The sequence below is a fragment of the Lutra lutra genome, chromosome 8, assembly GCF_902655055.1.
Source record: "Lutra lutra chromosome 8, mLutLut1.2, whole genome shotgun sequence".
NCBI classification, from domain to species: Eukaryota; Metazoa; Chordata; class Mammalia; order Carnivora; family Mustelidae; genus Lutra; species Lutra lutra.
In genome coordinates, this window is record NC_062285.1 from 77,868,511 (window position 1) to 77,885,045 (window position 16,535).

The window sequence follows — 16,535 nt, forward strand, 5'->3', positions numbered from 1 at the left end:
ATTTTCTTTTATCTTTGAAATTTAAAATTTTTATGCTAATATGTCCATTTTTTAATTAATTTAGCCTGGTCCAGTTATTGAACTATTTCCATTACAAATGTACATATTTCTTCAGCTTTGGAAAGTTTATCCATTTCTATTACAGTATTGGTTAAATTGAGAAGAGTACAGATCAATATTTACTCGTAAAATGGATGGGAGGGTGTGATGGGTAAAAAAAGTATTGGGCCCAGAAGTTTTTTGTGTTATTTCCAATTAACAAGCAATAAGTAATTTCCATGTGATAAATTTAAATTTTCAGAAGACAAGAAAAGATAGAAATGTTCTCAGTTTATTTTATAATGCAAATATAATCTTGATAGCAGAACCAAAGATACCATAATATGATGTCATTGCAGAAAACTTTTATAAAAATACTACCAAAAAATTCAAGTAAATAAAATAATTTTAAAGTTGATAGTATGTCACAAAATACACCAAAATGAGTTAGGCATTTTTTTCCCCCAAATATAGCTTAATGTTACAAAACCCATTCATATAAATTATCACATTAAAAGAAATTAGAAGTAGGTGGCAATGCCTTAACCGTATGGTGTTGTCAGGCCCGAGGGCCTCTTCCATCCTTGTCAAGGGGAGTGCTAACCTTCTCTCCTTTCATACAACACTCTCATTGCAACAATGTTGATCGTCTTAAATTGGACTGGATAGTTGTTCACTTAGCATTATTTCTTTACCCTTTCATAGCAGAGGAGAAGCCACAGACGACCAGTAAGAAGCACTGACATGAGGTTTATAGAGCACAAGAGAAGGGAAGGTCATTACTCTCTGGAGGCAATTGCAAACTGACAAATGAGCAAACAGGAGATCTATACTGGCTTTTTCAAGAATTCTTGAGAACCACCTGCTGTGGTGTTACAGGCTGAAATCTTTACTTTTGAACTCCCTGATCCTGTGTCTCCTGTTCTTCTAAGAGTTGCATAAGCCCACAATTCCTATATTAAACTCTGTAGGTGGATTACATGGAGTGCCTTCAGTGTTCCAGGTTGATCCCTGATTGATATAATAGATAAAATTCAAAATCCAATGCTTAATCAAACTTATATAATGTGTATTATATAATATGTCAAACTTAATATGTAGGAAGTATACAAAGAAATTAATAGAACTTTTTGTAGAGAGATAAATCTTGAATAAATGGAAAGTCATACCTAATTATTGGATGTTGAAGATTCAATATTATGAAGATATCAAGTGCCTTCAAGTGAACTCATATATCTAATATGATTTAAGTGAACTCTCATCAAAATGTTTTTTAAACTTGATAAAAATTTCATAAAGCTTTCTTCAAAAAATCACGAACAAGATTAAATTATTTTTATTTATTTATTTTAAAGATTTTATTTATTTATTTGACAGAGAGAAAGAGCACAAGCAGGCAGAGTGACAGGCAGAAGGAGAGGGAGAAGCAGGCTGCACGCTGAGCAGGGAGCAGGACTTGGGGTTTGATCCCAGGACCCTGGGATCATGACCTGAGCTGAAGGCAGACATTTCAATGACTAAGCCACCCAGGTGCCCCAAGATTAAATTATTTATGAGAAAAGAACAATGCATAGATAATTGGCCTAGTGGCTATTAAAACAAATGATAAAATTACAATAATTAAAAATGTAATACAGTGCCACCATGTCACCATAGACATAATAGAAATAGAATAAAAAACACAAGTAAAACCTTGTATACATAGGAATTTAATAATAACAAAACTGTATCTAACTGTATTGTTGTCTCTTCCACCAGATTAGTGAACTCTACTGCTTGTGTTTCAATTTTTTGACCAACAAACAACTCCAATCTTTACTCCCTCATCAGTTGCTTGGAGCTTGACATTTTGGTTGCCTAGAATAAATTGTTTACAATTCCTTTCATCCAAATAAATAGCTTTCTAGAAATGGTCCTTGTTCCCAGGCTTAAGATATATTTGAAACTGAAAACTTAATATTAAGATACCCCCCTAGTACCTAGGGTGACTTACTGACCCAACACAATCAAAATCCTATCAAAATCCCAACAGTTTTTTTGAAGAATTAGAAAAAAAAAAAATCTTAAAATTCATATGAAATTTCAAGGGACTCTGAATAACCAAAACAAAAGGAAGAACAAATTTGGTTGTTCCATACGTCCTGATTCCAAACTTACTACAAAGCCATGTAGTAAAAACAGTGAAGGGGCACCTGGGTGGCTCAGGTATTAAGCGTCTGCCTTCAGCTCCAGTCATGATTCCAGGGTCCTGAGATTGAGCCTCAGGTCAGGCTCTCTGCTCAGCGGGGAGCCTGCTTCTCTCTCTCCTCCTGCTGTTCCCCCTGCTTTCTCTCTCTCTCTGTCAAATAAATAAATAAAATCTTTTAAAAAAAGTGTAGTATTGGCATAAAAACAGATATATAGACACATGGAATAGAATAAAAAATTCAGAACTAAACCTTCACTTCTATTGCCAAATGATTTTTCACAAGGGTGACATGACCATTTAATGGGGAAATGACAGTCTTTTCAACAAATGGTGTTGGGAAAACTGGCATGACACATACAAAAACAATGGAGTTGGACATTTATCTTACATCATATACAAAAATGAACTCAGAATGGATCAAAAACCTACATGTGAAGAGTTAAATAGGATAAAGCCCTTAGAAGAAAACATAGAGGAGAAAGTCTTTATGACACCGGATGTGTCAATGATTTCTTGGCTATCACACTAAAAGCATAGGCAACAAAAGAAATAAAAATAGATGAACTGGACTACATAAAACAGTGTGTAAACTACATAATACTCCTGTGCATCAAAAGACATGATCCATAGAGTGAAAAGGTAACTTACAGATGGGAGATAATATTTGCAAATCATATATGTCACAAGGGTTTAATATTTAGGATGTATAAAGAACAACAGCTCAACAACAAAAAATCGCAAAGAACCCGGTATATCAATGAGCAAGAGTCAATAGTTATTTTTCCAAAGAAGCGATACACATGACCAATAAACACACAAGGAGATGCTCAAAATCACTAATCAGTAGTGAAATGCGAATTAAATCCACATGAGCTACTACCTCACACCCATTAAGGTGGCTACTATCAAACAAAAAACAAACAGAAAATAAGTGTTTGCAAAAATGTGGAGAAATTCTAACACTTTTGCACTCTGAGAATGTAAAGTGGTATAGTTACTATGAAAAACAGTACGGAGGGACACCTGGGTGGCTCAGTTGGTTAGGCGGCTGCCTTCGGCTCAGGTCGTGAGCCCAGAGTCCTGGGATCGAGTCCCACATCAGGCTCCCTGCTCAGCAAGGAGCCTGCTTCTCCCTCTGCCTGCTCTGCCTGCTGCTTCCTCTGCTTGTCTTCTCTCTCTCTCTCTGACAAAATAAATAAATAAATAAATAAAATCTTAAAAAAAAGAAAAACAGTATGGAGTGTCTTCAAAAAATTAAAAATAGAAGTATCATATCATCCAGCAATTCCACTTCTGGGTCTATATCCAAAAGAATGGAAAGCACTTCTTGAAGAGCTATTTCTATATCCATGTTCATAACACTATTAATCACAATAGCCAGATGGTAGAAACAACCCAAGTGTCCACTGACAGATGAACTGATAAAATGTGGTATATACATTCAACAGACTATTATTCAGCCTTAAAAAAGAAAGGAAGTTTTGAAACATATGAAAACATGGGTAAACCTTGAGAACATTATGTTATGTGAAATAAGCCAGTTACAAAGAAACAAATACTTGATTCTACTTCTATGAGTTAGTTACCTAGAGTGGCCAGATTGGGCCAGATGGGGAATGGTAATTTCTAGGTTTTGGGCAGAGGAGGTAATGGAGGTTTGTTGTTTAATTAGTACAAAGTTTCAGTTTTCTAAGATGAAAAGAGATCTAGAGATAAATGATGGTGATGGTTGCACAACAATGTGAATGTATGTAATGCTACTGAATGGTACACTCAAAAATGGTTAAGTTAGTAAATTTTATGTGTACTTCATCACAATTAACTATATGCATATACAAATAAAGATATATTGGAGAGCTATCTATAAAAAGGGAGACCAGAGTTGTTTAATTCTCTTATGCTTTCTGATCCTTAGATAATAACTATAATCTCATTTCCTGGTACCTCCCATTTTTCCCCCTTTAGCAGAATACCAGCCAATATTATGACCTTTCCCACTTCCAGAAGTCTTGGAACTAGCTGAGTTTTCCATTCCATGTTTGTTTTCTAACAAGCCAGGGTGCTCAGTGTGCTTCTTAAACTAGATACCATCCTTCCCCTCATATAGCTTACATTCTAGTTGGGGATATATAAGCAGCAAAAGGGGCAAGCATAACAAAATGTGGTGTGATGGTGTCAATTTCTAAAAAGTTCACCTGAAACTGTGGTGGTATTAAATTCCACAGGGCTTCCTACAGTAACTTAGTGCATGGAGGTGACAAAGTAAAATGATGTTAAAAATAGCATAAAGCCACTGGGTGGCTCAGTTGGTTGAGTGCTTGCCTCCAGCTCAGGTCACGATCCCAGGGTCCTGGGATCAAGTCCTGTATCAGGCTCCCTCAGTGGGAAGCCTGCTTCTCCCTCTGCCTGCAGCTCCCACTGGTTGTGGTTGGTCTCTTTCTCTGTGTGTGTGTGTGTGTGTCAAATAAAATCTTAAAAAAAAAGAAAAAAAAAAAAAGAATAGTTTAGTGCCTTGCAGCTCTAATTTGACCATACATACACTAAGAAATACCAGGTACAACATTCCATCAAGATAAAAGGCTCATTTTTGTCTTAAATTATATAGGCATGAGAGCAGGGTGGAGAGGATATGATTAACATGTGAAACACTCCTTTGCGGTTGGCATGCAAAAAAAATTTTAAGCTGTAGGGTCCAAGTATGGACAAGAACTATTTGATTAGCAAGTGTTTCAAGGGGTCAAGAATGAAAGATAGGAATATAAAACTCAAGTGTGGGAAATTTACTACTAGGATTTTTTTAGTGGCTAAGAAACAAGTCCATGCCACTTATGATGTCATTTATTTAATTTGAGTAGAAAAACTAACAGATGAAATCAAAGCAACTACAAAACTTCCTGTACCATTGATTGAAAAATTTGTAACAGAAGCAGATGCTTCAACTGGAAAAGTTTCTTTCACAGCTTCATCTTTGGGTTTTGTAACTGTTAGCCAAGGTGGGAAAAATTATTACAATCTATTTGGACAAATGAGACTCCACCATAGGCTTTTTCAGTTAATACATTAAAAAAAATTTAAAAATATTAAAGGAAGTCATATTTAGTTCTCTTTGTTTCTTCATCAAGATTATTATTGATTACTTTAGAGAACTTTAAATGTTCTATCATATTTTTTATTAGAAAGAAAAAAATGCCCAGAACATGACTGTATCAGTGAAAGGTTACAATTCTTTCCTTTTTATTAAGCACAACCACCATTTGGTAAAATTAGAGTATTCTTAAATTTTTAGCAACAATAAAGTTTAACAAACCTTATTTTCCTTGGTGGTGGGAGAACACCTTGAAGTTCCTCCCATATAACACAATGATATAATGTAAGTCTGTTATGTTCATCTTGAGTGCTCAATTAACTCCTCTTAAAATTTCACATTCAAAAAATTCAAAACAGTTTAAGGATTTTATTTATTCATTTATTTATTTGACAGAGAGAAAGAGATAGTGCAAGGAGGGACAACATCTGAGGGAGAGGGAAAAGCAGGTTCCTCTCTGAACAGGGAGTGCCATGCAGGGCTCGATCCCAGGACCCTGGGATCATGACCTGAGCTGAAGGCAGAGGCTTAATCGACTGAGCCACCATGCACCCCTAGCTTTATAAGGATTTTAACTAGGATATTCTATTTAATATTTTTGGTTACTATATCAATTTATTTCTCAAACCCGCTTTTCCTGGGTCCTGTATTTCAATGAATAAAGTTGTCATCCTCCCACTTTAGCTCAAAAACTCAAACTTTTGTTTTGACTTCTTTTTCTTTTTACCCCACGCACATTTACTTAGTTTTTACTCATACCAATTTTACATTTACAGACCCTTTTTTTTTTAAGATTTTATTTATTTATTTTGACAGACAGAGATCACAAGTAGGCAGAGGGGCAGGCAGAGAGAGAGAGAGGAGGAAGCAGGCTCCCCACTGAACAGAGAGCCTGATGTGGGGCTCGATTACAGGACCCTGAGTCATGACCTAAGCCGAAGGCGGAGTCTTAACCCACTGAGCCACCCAGGTGCCCCATATTTATAGACCCTCTTGCTTGCCTCATTTTCAATCTCAAAGTATGCAGGAGTGTTGAAATCGCCTTCTAACTCAACTCCCTACCTTTGGATTCTTACTTATCTAATCTATCCTACACAATACTGTCAGATCAATTTTCTTAGTATACAGAGCAAATGTTGATTTTCTGGTCCCACAATTTTCCATTATCAGCTTAGTTTTTGGAGCATCCCATCCTGATAAAAATACTCTGAAGGACCTATTCACAAAATAGTTCTCTAGCATTATTTCTACTACTACCTTTTGATTCTCTGACCTCCTAGGTCCTTTAACCCACCCTATCCATAATGTTTCTTTTATCTAGGATGTGCTTTTATCACTTTCAATATGTCTAAGAATTTTGCCTCAGTTGCAAGACTCAGCTCAGATTCTGAACCTTCCCAAAAGCTTTCAGATCTCCATCTTCTCAATTTTCATAACACTTTGTATGTATCTTCTACTTTGTATAAGTATGATCATGTTTTTAATTTTTCATTTACACTTTCATCCTTTGATAGAGTTCAAGCTCCTTTTGAGCAGGCTTTATAGGTGCTTTATTTTGTTATATCCCACAATCCAATTGTTCAGTAAGTGCTCACTGAGTTATTTAATTAATTGAAAACCCTTGAGATTTCACATGTGAGATGTGTGAAGGAAGGAAGTTTATTCACCTTTGAATAATATTATGCATTTGTAAGTCTAAAGAGGAGAATTGAGTTTAGTAATTCCAAAACTATTGTTGTAAATTTGAAACTAACACAGAGTTTACTAGAAACTCATTAAAAGTAATTACCTCATGTGGTGATTGATTAATTTCTCAATATTAAGAATTCCATGTAGGGGGTACAGATACAACAAATCTAACAAAACAACTTCCATAATTTATTCTCTTGCCTGTGTTCTGTTTCTGATGATTTGACATTGGCTGTTCCAAAGGAAACATCCAACGAAGGAGGTAGTAGAGCCGATTACTGCACACTGCCCTCTGGTGAGCCACAAGGGTAATCTTGAGGGGAAAATTTAGGGTTGAGAGTGTAACTCACTCTCCATGTCCAGGATGCCAGCTGGTGCCAAAGAATGATGTCACATTTTGTGATGTGATCACTTCTCTCAATTGTGCTCTCCTGAGTCTACCAATTCTTTCCATGTAGGTCATCAAACGGCCATCAGCTGGTAAAACTTTCCTCCTCACTTAGCCAAAAATGGATTCAGAATAGTTGTAATGAGTTTTACTAAAACAAGAATTAAAAAAAAAAAATTACTATTACTTCCACCACGACATTTCCCTGCATCTTCAAATATTGCCAAAGCATTGAATGAAAATAATGATAAAAAATATTCTCCTTAGTTTGTGAGGAAAATGGATTCTTGGTAATTGCCATGCTAAATTATTCTACATTCTCATTAACAAGTCCTATTTTATATAGAAAAATATAGAGCTTTCTCATCATTAAAGAGAAGGCCAAAAACCAAATAACCAACGTAACAGCATTAGAAGTACTGTTTGACTTCGAAGGACCACAAGCATATCTGGCTTTCGACCATATTAATACTACCATGTTGCTGGGTGATACTCATTTATTCATCACCCCCTGACCAAATACCATCCATGACTAAAGGGATAATTAAAAGTTTCAGAACAGACATGGAAATGCTCAAAACTCATACTCTAGGAAGGATACAAATAACCCAGTGACCAATAAGGTGTTTCATTGGCTTCTGCAATCAGCTGTATTTACTGTTTGTATGCCATGATGTTTGTTATTTTCTTATCCTATTCACGACTTTGGGAAACTACATTTTGTATGAGTGATACCAGTAATGGGTAATCTTCAAAAAAGTGGAAATTTCCTTTCTGAAGAAAATAGGAAGACTTGCAGAAACATGGAATAAGTGCCATCTTGTTTTATGGCATGCTAATGTTGTTTAAAAAAGAAAATTCCCTTTAATAAAAATTTTGACTCTTCAAACTCCAAGAAACTGACCTTGTTTTAGAAGCCTGTTCTACCCTTCTAAAATAAAAGTGTCATTTTTCCTTATGTTCTTTATTATGTAGTTTAAATTTAAATTATACTTGAACTAAAATTCTTTTTTGACTTTCAATCTTTTAATTTTCTGAGGCTGTTTACCCATGCAAAGTCAGTAAACTAGTTTTTACTTATTGTTAACTTATTTTACTTTCAAGTAAAAAAAAATTCTGTGGGAGGTTTTACCCTGGTTTCTGCTGAGTTGTTGCCTAAATGTGGGTAAAGGGATTCCTGAATTCAAAGAGAAGTTTAAATAAAATAGCATGTAAGCTCCTTTAACCTCCAAAATTTTATGTTTCCAATGATATCATACACTGGTGAACAATTGTTTTAAAACTTTAAATATTAATTATATATATAATATGTATTTAAAACCAATCTTTGTGCCTTTGTATATTATGTAACTGAAAATTACCATGAGGAGAAACTATACAAATATAATTTGTTTTTCAGCACAGAAATGTTACTTGGGCTTACCAATAATAATTACCAACTTGATCTGTAGTAATCATTTAATCAAATAGGATATATCCTGTATTTTGCATTGCAGTAAATCTACTTTCTTTAAAATAAATATTTGTAAATCAAGTAGGGAAAGTGATAGCATTACATATAAATCAATACGATCTTAGAAACTTCCTTTTTCTTATATCTATTTTTTTTTTTTTTAACAGATACCAACCAAAAAGTGAAAGACAACCACCATGGTCATAGAATTTAAAAGACTTATTTAAAAAGACTTTGATTATTTGTGTATTTATTATGTTGATACCTTTTCTTCATGTAGGATTTTCTGATTTAATTAAAAAATTTTTTTTTGAGAAAGAGGGTGTGTGTGCATGGCGGGGAGGGGCAGATGGAGAGAGAGAATCTCCCCTCATGGGACTTGTGGGGATCCATCTCATGACACTGAGATCACAATGCAAGCCAAAGTCAAGAGTCAGATGCTTGGGGTGCCTGGGTGGCTCAGTGGTTTAAGCCTATGCCTTCTACTCAGGTCATGATCTCAGGGTCCTGGGATCGAGCCCCACATTGGGCTCTCTGCTCAGCGGGGAGCCTGCTTCCCCTTGCTCTGTGCCTGCCTCTCTGCCTACTTGTGGTCTTTCTCTCTGTCCAATAAATAAATAAAATCTTAAAAAAAAAAAAAGAGAGAAGCTTCACTCACTGAGCCACTCAAGCACCCCAGGACTTTCCAGTTTTAAAAAAGATTAATCAACTTATTTTTTAGAGCTTTTTTATTTTATTTTTTTTTTTAGAGTTTTAGGATCACAGCAAAGTTGAGAGGAATATATGGAGTTCCCATATCTCCTTGTCTCCACACATGCCCAATCTCCCCCCTATCAGTATCTCACACCAGAGTGGTATATTTGTTATAAACAGTAAACCTACACTGACACATCATTATACCCAAAGTCCATAGTTTACATTAGTCATTCTTGGTGTTATAAATTTTATGTGTTTGACAGATATATAATGACACGTATCCACCATTACAGTAACATACAGAGTATACTTATTTATCTACTCACCTTCTAAAAAACATCATGGTTAGGGCACCTGGGTAGTTCAGTTGGTTAAGCAACTGCCTTTGGCTCAGGTCATGATCCTGGGGTCCTGGGATTGAGTCCCACATCAGGTTCCCAGCTCCATGGGGAGTCTCCTTCTCCCTCTGACCTCTCCTCTCATGCTCTCTCTCACTTTGTCTCTCTCAAATAAATAAAATCTTAAAAAAAAAAAGATTTAAAAAATCATGGTTAATTCCAAGTTTTAGCAATTATCAATAAAGTTGCTATAAACATCTGTATGCAAGTTTTCTTACGTGGACATAAGTTTTCACTTCACAACCAAGGAGTGTGGTTACTAGAATGTATGGTAAGAGTATGTTTAGTATTGTAAGAAACTGCCAAACTGTCTTCCAAAGTGGCTGTATTATTTTGCATTCCCACAGGCAATGAATGAGAGTTCCTCTTGCTCTACATCCTCACCAGCATTTGGTGTTGTCAGTGTTTTGGATTTTGGCAATTGTAATAGGCATGCAGCGATATCTCATTGTTTTGATTTGCAATACTCTAATGACATATGATGTTGAATATCTTTTCATTTCTTACTTGCCATTTGTACATCTTCTTTGGTGAGGTGTCATTAAACTTTTTTAATTGAGTTGCTCATTTTCTTATTGTTGGGTTTTAATAGTTCTTTATGTGTTTTGGATAGTGGTTCTTTATTAGATGTGTCCTCTGCAAATGTTTTCTCAGATTGTGGCTTGTCATCTCATTCTCTTGACATTGTCTTTTGCAGAGTAGTTTTTAATTTTCATGAATTCCAGCTTTACAATATTTATTTCATAGATCATGCCTTTTCCGTTGTATTTAAAAGTTATCACCATACCCAATATCACCTATGTCATCTTCCAGGTGGTTATATTTTTTCATTTCACACTTAGGTCTATGGTCCATTTTGAGTTAATTTTGTGTGTGTGCAGGGTGTAAGGTCTGTGTTTCAGTCATTTTTTGCTGGATGTCCAGTTGTTCCAGTATTATTTGTTGAACAGCTATCTTGCTCCATTGTATTGCCTTTGCTCCTGTCAAAAATCAGTTGACTATGTTTTTGTGGGTCTGTCTCCAGGCTCCATTCTGTTCCAATGATTTATTTTTCTCATCTTTCACCAATAGTATGCTGTCTTAATTACTGTAGCTTTATACTAGGTCTTGAAACTGGGTACTGTCAGTCCTCCAACTTTGTTAACCTTCAATATTAAGTTGGCTATTCTGGATCTTCTGTCTTTCCATATAAACTTTAGATTCCATTTGTCAATATCCACAAAATAACTTGCTGGGATTTTTACTGGAATTGCATTGAGTCTATAGATTAAGTTGGGAAGAACTGACATCTTGACAATATTGAGTCTTTCCCTCCATGAACATGGAATATATCTCCATTTATTTCATTTACTGATATCTTTCATAAGAGTTTTGTAGTTTTCTTAGTATAGATCTTATACATACTTTGCTAGATTTATATTTAGGTATTTGATTTGAAGTGGTGATAATGTAAATGATAAATGTATTTTTAATGTCAAATTCTACTTGTTTATTGCTGATATATTAGACTGCAATTGACTTGGGGTGCCTGGGTGGCTCAGTGGGTTAAATCCTCTATCTTTGGCCCAGGTCATGGTCTCAGGGTCCTGGGATCAAGCCCCACATCAGGCTATACGCTCAGCAGGGAGCCTGCTTCCCCTCCTCTCTCTCTGCCTGCCTCTCTGCCTACTTGTGATCTCTGTCAAATAAATTAAAATAAAATAAAATAAAACCTTAAAAAAATGTGATTGACTTTTGTATATTAACCTTGTATCTTGCAACTTTGGTATATTCACTTATTAGTTCAGGTGTCTGTTGATTCATTCAGATTTCCTATGTAGACAATCATGTCATCTGAAAAGACAGCTTTATGACTTTCCAATCTGTATCCTTATCTTATTGCATTAACTAGGATTTTCAGTGTATGTGAAAAGCAGTAGTTGGAGAGGACATCCTTGCCTTGTTTCTCATCTAAGTGGGAAAACTTTGACTCACTCACCATTTAGCATGAAGTTATTTGGAGAAATGTGATGGAGTATGGATTTTAAAGTAATAAGACAGAAGACAGAGATCACCTAAGAATTTGCCCAGAAAATTGAAGGAATACCTGAATTGCCATAAATATTAGAATGGAGAAGACAGAAAGAAGATAGAGTTGAAATTATTTAAAAAGTTAAGTGATCAGAATTTGGTGACCATTTACAATGAAGGCAAAAGTAGTTTAGGGAGGCTCTCAGCTTTCTAGTTGGGATGACTATGTAGCACAATCAAAGAAGTAGAAGAAAAAGCAGGTTTGGGGATAAAAAAAAAATCATGCATGCCCTTTGGAATATATTGGTACATTGAGTCTGAAATGTCTTGAGGTGGTCAGAAGAAAATGTCCATCAGTCAGTAAAATATATGAATGCAAGACTTGGAGAAGTAGTCTGAACTGAGTATATAGATTCCAATGTTACTACCTAGTCTGTCATTAATTTAAAATTGTGTAAAAATGGGATGCCTGGGTGGTTCACTCAGTTAAACATTGGACTCTTGATTTCAGCTCAGGTCCTGATCTCAGGCTTCAGAGATTGAGCGCCACATCAGGCTCTATGCTGAGTGTAGAGCCTACCTAAGATTATCTTTCTCCCTCTCCCTCTGACCTCCCCCACAACCCTGATTCCCTAATTTGAGCTCTTTCTCTCTCTAAAAAAATAAAAATAAAATAAAATAAAAATAAAATTGTGTAAAAATGCAATAAAAAATAAAGGAGTTAAGAAATATTTGGGGGTCTAATTTTTACATAGGAGATAGGAAAAGGGATAGGGTAAAAACAGGTTCTCTTTTATTTAGGAAATGTTTAATTATTTCTTCTGTGAAAGACATTGTTTTGGATGTTAAGGATACAAAAATGAAAAATATAATCCATATTTTCAAAAAGTTCACAGTATATTGGGCAAAGGCATAAGTAAATTATTGAGATATAAATATATAAAATATATATAAACATAAAAAATATATAAAAATATAGCTTGAGAATGGCTATAATAATGGCATAAATAATATGTGGTCAGCCATGAGCAACTAATATAGCCTGAAAATTTCAGATTTCTGAGGAAGAGTATGCCTGGAAGATGAAACAGCATGTTCAAAGGCACAAGGATGAGAATGTTTCAGCCATTGGAGAAAACTGCAAGTAGCTGAATGTGCTAGATACAAAGATGCACTACCAGGTGTTCTTTCAAGGAGGACTTTCCAACTGTAGGAAGTACAGCTAGAAATCTACAGCTGTCAGCTCTTTTAGAATATGCTCAGGTGCAGAGAGTTGTCTTTCCAAAGGTTGTACCCTTCCCAGGGCATCCTGCATCTGTGACTGAGAGAAGGGGTATGAACAGAACCGATCGAGGACTCTGAAAGGCATATTTGTTCCAGAGCTTTCTGCTGGGTTGGCTGAAGCTCTGTTATGTCTGCATCATAGTTAAACTTCTCCCTTTGCTCAAGCCTGCTTCCTTTTCTCTTCTTATTAAGGTATGGACTCTAATAATTCTACAGTAATAAATTCTATCTCAGCTCGTGCTTACTGAGGATGCAACCTGATACAGTAAGTACCAAAAGTTGTCCAAGAGAGATATGATAAAATCTGGGCCTGAGCCATTCCTTGCCTTCTGGCAATAAAAACCTTATCAGTGGTGGTACATGAAACACAGACAGCCCCTGGAATGAGGTTGAGTTAAAATTTTCACCATTGGTGAATTGTGCAAGTGAACCAGATATTTGAGATGTATGGAGAATATAGTAGCTTATAAAGATAAGATTGGATGGCTATTGTTAAACAGCTCTATAGAAAGATAATGAACTGGGTGGAAAGTTAAGGAGGCCTCTTTGGTTGCATAGAAAGAAACTCTCATTTCCTGCAAGGAAAGGCTGGAGAAAGCTCAGGACCAAGACCAAGACTTTGTAGTCAGAGTGGCTGGATTTCAAAGATAGACCAAATGCCAACCAAGACAGATGTTAAGCAAAATTGAAATGCTAGGATTGCCATGATAGAAGAGTGGTAAAGGGGGTAAAGGCTCAGGAAAATAGGCAAGCTGGAAAAGATACACAAATATGGCTGGAAGACTGTATGATGAATTTGTTCCATGGGAAGACCCAGACATGCAATTTACCAAGGCCATAAAGAATATGCTGGTGAGAAAAGCACCAGCATCTCTAAACAGTAGATTGGTGATGCCACAGTTGATAGTAGGAGAGGTCATTATAGAATTGGATTCATTGATGGCAAAGGAGATGATTGGACTCTGAAATAGGCCAGGAAGTAGCACTTAATTGCCAAAAGTCAGAGGTTTTCAATTATTTCAATGACCAACAAGGTCAGAATGGCAGCCAGGACTCACAGGGTTATGGAAAATATTAATAGAATGTGTCAACACTAGGGGCAAATAGATGGGCACTAACAAAGGAATCACTCAACACGTATTGGTGGAAGAAATCAAGGATGGATATCTGGGAGGCTGAGTGGCCACCAAAATGTAAGTGTCATAATCCCTAGCCCAGTTTATGGATCTGAGTCAGTTTTCAGACCCAGAATCCATTAATCAAAATGGCCAGGTCCCCCTGGAAATGAACTCTGTTATATCATGACAAATATACCTGGTTATGATTCCCATAGCTTTTCCCAAAAGAGATCAAGTCTTTTTACTCAGGAAAATATGACCCAAACATTTCAAAAATAGTTGGACACTGAGTCTTAGTTGACTTCCTGACACAACATCAGGGCCCCCCAGTTATAGTGGAAACATACGAGAGGCAGTTAAAAAAATGGAGTTCTGTCCGAGGTTTAAGCTTACAGTGGGTTCACGGCTGCAACAGAGACTGCATGGTCTGCAAAGCCTAACTATTAAATATCTGGTTCTTTTCAGAACCTGACCCTGGATCTAAAGGCTGTATGAGTGGTGGTCCCCACAGGATGGGTCTGGAAGATGATCATAGCTGCTGATAATGCCAGATGCAGTATCTTTGTTAGAGTTAATCCACTTTGTTAGATTAAATTAACACAGCCTTAAGTACACGATATGTAGCCAATGGTTTTGTGAATGCATTTTTTCCTAACTCATTCAGATTACGGGATCAGAAACCATCCAGTGTACACTCACATGGAAAGAATCAATACCTATTAAGACGCTGTAGCAGTAATTTAAGTAGAGGAGAAAAGGTTAAAGGGTTTCTTCCCACACTTGATGTGAGAGGGCTTGATGGTTGTTTTCCAGTCTAGATTATCCTTCTCCTCTTTTGTAATAGAATCCCTGAGTTTTTGCAGGCCATAAAAGCTGAAGAGGGCATATCCCAAGTTCCCTTGTAGCTAAGCATGGCTGTGTGGTGTGGCAAAGTTCTAGTCAATGGGATGTGAACTGAAGTGAATGTATGCCTCTGCGCCTCCACTTAAAAAAAAGAAGAGGTATTACCTTCCCTTCCTCCTTTCCTTTTTTCTTCCAGTTAGAATGTAGATGTGATGGCAGGATCTGGAGCATGTTAATTGGACCACACAAAGAAAGCCATGTGTTAAAAATGGGAGAGTAACAAGATGTAAGAAGGGTGGGTTGGATCTCTGTGGAGCCACCATACCAGCCCTGGGTTACTATGCTTATGTTTGCATGTGAAATAGAAATCAAGACCTTTCCTATCTAAGCCATTACTGTTTTCCAGGCTTTATTAAAATGGCTGAAACTAGTGTCCTAACAAACACAGATTGTACAAAAGCCAATTAAGCAAGGTTGAATACAAAGGTTTGTGGAGAATGGATAATGAACATGTTCTGGAACATGTAATTTGCCTGTGGGACATCTATGTGCATATCTCATAGGCAGCTGTAAAGTGAATTCTGAGCTCAAGAGATAATTCTGGGCTGGAGAGTTAAAAAAAACTTCCATGGGACTAAAGGTGGATAATATGAATGAATTTTGTAGACATGAAGGATGTATTAATGTGGAGTGAGCAAGAAGACCTTATACAGAAGACACTAGTGTATTCGAGAATCATTTGCATTAAGGAGATAAAGTCTGTGGAGAGCAGAAACAATTACCCACAGAGACTGGCTAAATCTGAGTGAGAAGAGAACAAAGGATAGAAACTCGGAGACAGCCAACTGAAGCAGAAGGTAAAGGAAGAAGACTCTGAATTGGAATGAAGACCACAGAATGGTCTGAAGAGTCAGACAATCAGCAGAGAATACTTTTGTTGAAGTTGATGGGAGGGTGAATTTCTATAAAGAGACAGTGTGACTGGTAGTCTCACATGCATGTATATTTCCGTCAATACATATAATTGGGAACTATCTTATACTTACATGTAGTGATTGTAAAGCATATTTCTGTCACTACAGATTGTTAACAGTAAGTCTTTATGTTACTATAAACTTAGGGAACATGTTGCCTCTGCAATAGATAATCATGTAGATATCAAGGATTCATAACATTTTACTGGAAAACAAAGAGCATGCCATTGTTCATACTTGTAACAGGAGTCATATAATCCCTATTTTACTCAGGAGCCTGAGCATCCAAGTATTTTCATAAGAAGCTAGATTCGGGGGATCTCATAAACCTAATTTTGCCAAAAAAAAAAAAAACTTTGTTAAGGTAAAA

General features: G+C 36.2%; 1 pseudogene; it reads right to left on the reverse strand.

Moving 5' to 3' along the window:
- Nucleotides 1–555: 555 nt before the first annotated feature.
- On the reverse strand, nucleotides 556–665 carry LOC125108140 (uncharacterized; annotated as a pseudogene).
- Nucleotides 666–16,535: the final 15,870 nt, after the last annotated feature.